The sequence below is a fragment of the Dipodomys merriami genome, unplaced genomic scaffold (genome assembly GCF_024711535.1).
Source record: "Dipodomys merriami isolate MVZ:Mamm:240054 unplaced genomic scaffold, mDipMer1.0.p SCAF_1090, whole genome shotgun sequence".
Lineage (NCBI taxonomy): Eukaryota > Metazoa > Chordata > Mammalia > Rodentia > Heteromyidae > Dipodomys > Dipodomys merriami.
In genome coordinates, this window is record NW_027202372.1 from 245,824 (window position 1) to 250,392 (window position 4,569).

Sequence of the window (4,569 nt, forward strand, 5' to 3'; positions counted from 1 at the left end):
CCATTTCTTACAAATGGGGCAATATCATTATTTCTGATGGATGCATAGAATTCCATGGTGTATATTTACCACATTTTCTTGATCCATTCATTTACTAAGCGGCATCTGTGTTGATTCCATATCTTGGCCATGGTAAGCAATGCTGAAATGAACATGGTTTTGATGGTAGCTCTAGTGTGGCCTGGTTTGTAGTCTATTGGGTAAAAGACCAGGAGTGGGATTGCTGGGTCATAGGGAAACTCTATGTTTAAACTTTTTTTTTTTGTCAGTCATGGGGCTTGAACTCTGGGCTTGGGCGCTATCCCTCAGCTCTTCAGCTCAAGGCGAGCTCTCTACCACTTGAGTCACAGCACCACTTCCTGTTTTCTGGTGGTTAATTCGAGATAAGGGTCTCACGGACTTTTCTTCTGGGCTGGCTTTGAACCATGATTCTCAGATCTCAGTCTTTCAGTAGCTAGGATTACAGGCGTGAGCCACCGGCACCCAGCTATGTTTAATCTTTTAAGGAACCTCCATAGAGTTTCCAGTTCAACTACTCTGGAAAAATACATTTTATAGGGACTTGTTTACAATATTTATCGGCTGAGCACTGTTTCAACTGAAAAGAAGTGAATGAGTCTTTGTTGTTTTTGGCGGTCCGGTCATGAGGCCTGAACTCTGGGCCTTGGCACTGTCCCTTAGCTCTTCAGGTCAAGGCTAGCGCTCTACCACTTGAGCCACAGTACCACTTCCGCTTTTTTCTTTTTTGCTTATGTGGTGCTGAGGAATCGAACCCAGGGCCTCATGCATACAAGGCAAGCACTCTACGACGGAGCCACCTTCCCAGCACTGAATGAGTCTTTAATTTCCATCTTTACAAGTCCAATTTTAGTGTCTTGATAATAGTCTGAAAATGGGTTAGCCTATAGGAAAGTAAAAATTTGGTAATTCTGTATGTAGGAAATGAGTGAGACCTAATGGCAATCGAGACAGTAAGAATGGCAGAAACCAGATGCATTTATATGAAGTTAATGAAATTTTATTATATAAAAGCTAAGAAGTTTAAATAAGTGCTGCTAAACTTTATATACAACGAGAGAATGAGGTTACCGGAAGTAAGCATCAAGAAGGGTTATGAATATAAAGATGGAAACAAGGTTTTGAATAAGTATCCACAAATTGATGACTAGGCAATTCTGTAGATTTTTTTTTTATCACTATAATATTGTGGTGGCAAGATTCCATTTTTTTTTTAGTTACGCAAGTACATTTTATTTTTTAAATTTAATTTTTTGTCAAGGTTATATACAGTTATATACCATAAGGTAGTGAGTACATTTCTTATTGGACATTGTTACCCATTCTTGTTTTCTTTTGTTGGTCCTGGGGCTTGAACTCTGGGCCTGGCCACTGTCCGTAGCTTCCTTTCCCTCAAGAGCACTCTAACAATTGAGCCACAGAACCAGATTTTTGAAGTAGTCTATTGGAGATATGAGTCTCATGGAGTTTCCTGCCTGGGCTGGCTTGGAACTGCAATCCTCAGATCTCAGCCTCCGGAGTAGCTAGGATTAGAGGTGTGAGCCACCAGTGGCAGGCAAACTCTGTCTATATTTAGCAACTAATTTTCTCAGGTGGCATTACATTCAATTTAAACGTGTAGATAGTTTCCATACACATTCTATGGGGAAAGTAGCTGAATAGGAAAAAATAGTTAACTGTTTTCTTGATTAGTCTCAATCTAGAAAGTTATGAGATGATAACATCACTACATAGCAGGGCAAACTGAATGTAAAGTTCTGGAGAATAAACATGTCAGTCTATGTCTTTCCTGTTGTAACGTTTAGCAAAGGGATGAAAAGTAAATATGCCTGTGCTTAAAACAACCTTCTTCCTGAAGGCTGAGATTAGACTTTCCCTAAAAGAATATACCACCTACTTTGAGATTATATCCCTATACATATGAAACAAAGTTATAAAGAAATAACAGAGCCAAAGATTTTACCATCAAAAGTGTGATCCTTTCTTGACTAGCCTGGATTATTAAAAGTGATGGGGTTCAAAGCACAGATTTCAAGCTATTGCTCAGTAGAGAATAGGAAAATACTTTATAAATCAAAGTATTAGGAGGCTGAGGCAGGATCATTATGAGCTTGAGGCCAGTCTGCGCTACAAAAAGAGAGACTGTCTAAATTAGGTAATTAATTTCAATAACACCAAAACCATCACTTATATACAAAGAGGGGCATGAAAAAAATATTTAATCTTGATCAAAACCAGTAGGATCAGAAAATGACAATAGTGACATTATTTAATAATTTCAATGAAGTTTCACATTCATAGCTCCTAAACAAAAATGTTTATAGAAACAATATATTAAACATCACATACAAATTAATTACAATAATTTTAAGGAAATTGTACATCTTTTTCATGTTTGTGTAACAATACAAAGAAAAACTATAGCGGTTATAAATGAGAAATTGTAAAGGGGTTTGGAAAGTTAAATTATTATTTCTCATGAGTAAAATAAATGAAATAGTTAAATTATCATATCTCATGAAAAAGAATACATTCACCTAACAAAGTCTCCTTTTATCTACAATTTCATGTTCCAAGCTTTATTTACCTACACTAAACTACTGTCTACAAATATCCAATAGAATATTGAACAAAAGAACACTTCATAGATTGTAAATGTCATGCCATTCTGAGAAGCACAATGAAATCTCCTACCATCCCATTCTCGCTGGCTGGGAAAGTAAATCATCGTTTGCTCACTGTGTCTTCTGGGCCCAGTTTGTCTTCTGTAAATATGCAACCCACTCATAAGGTACTGAATGTCTGTCTCAGGCATCTGATCAACTGTAGTGAGGTCCCACTGTTGTGAATGATAACCCTTATATTAGCCTACCACTGCCTACTCTGTCCTATGTCATTCTCTTCACCTTCTTTTCTCACTTGAGAGCTGTGTGATGGCATATTTCCTGTATCACACCATCCCCATAAGAAGACCTGTTACTTTGAAGTCTGAAGGACTACCTTATGTGGTGATGAATTTGGCTAGCATGTACAAGGAGCTAGGTCTCATTTCAAGCCACACACACACACACACACACACACACACACACACACACACACACACACACATACTTTGTGAAAATATGACAAAAGTAACAATATTTATAAAACTTTTATTACAGCATATCATAATTATTCTATTTTCTTAATACTTAATGGTTATTAATTACTAACTGTGGCTATTTTATGTTTTATAAGTATTCATGCATAGAGAAAACTATGTATGTATTTAAAACAATATATATATATATATTTATATATTTAAGGTACATATGATAGAGAATAGATAGAGTTAAAATCTGTTGCTATCTATAGTTTAAGACAAGCAATCCATTGGGGTTAGGGGGGAGTGAACTTGTAATAACCAAACCAGTAAATACAGCTAGCTATCTGAACAGATTTACAGTGATTATTTGCAGATTCCATTGCAAATTGGGTATAGTTGTTACTAAACCTAGATATATCTATGTAGAAGTTAAATTGTAGAAAAATCTAAGGACTATATCACCATATGGTGAAATTCACACTGATTGGTCTCATCTGAATACCTCTCATTCTATTAATGAAGACATATTGAAACATGTAGAGATGTAAATGACAATAAATTACCAGGTTATTGTTATATCTAAGACATATATATATATATATATATATATATATATATATATATATATATATATATATATATATATATATATATATACTATCAAGTATAGAGTCTTATTTTTTTTCTTTATAGCATTTTTGATTCAATATGAGTAATAGAAGATATAGTATAAAGTCTTACTCATGAAAATATACAGTAAACAATACAGTAACAATACAATAGCATATTTAAAGCATCATTTCTTCATTTTTAAAAGATAATACCTGAGAATTAAATGCAGGCACATTAGAGAAAAATTTTGTCAAATTTAATTTTTGTCCAAAATCTCATGTCTTCTTCAAATTTGATGTCTATGCAAAATAAGTATGAAATACATTCATCACTGCTTTACTTACTACAGGAAAGCATTGAACTCAAAATGGAAAACAAATATCATATTCCAGAATAAGTTACAGTATTTCAGGATGAACACTAATAAGACCAGTTGGAATCCTGCTAACTTTTTGGCTATTTTCTAGTGCCTAATTTCAACTTTCAATCTGAGTTGACATTCTTTTTCCTTCAACCACTGTTTGATTTAAATGCCTCTGGGCTGGAATTCTACTCAATTCTTAATTTTTTCATCCTTATCTCAGTTGGACACATGTCATAGACCCCTCACCCCACTTGTGCTAGCAGGTATCTCCTTCATCTTTCTTATTTATGGCTCCTCATATTGAACTTCTAACCAAAGCAATGATTGAGCTAACGCAATTGAACCTGCATTTTCAGAATACAGATAGTTTTTGTTCTCTTTGTAAAGCAAATGCTTGTTTCAGCTCCCTTAGTAACTTGTAGTAAGTGTTTTTTCTACTGTATTTTTCAAAGGACATGTTAAGGAATCTTGGTTCATGCATACTTACCCT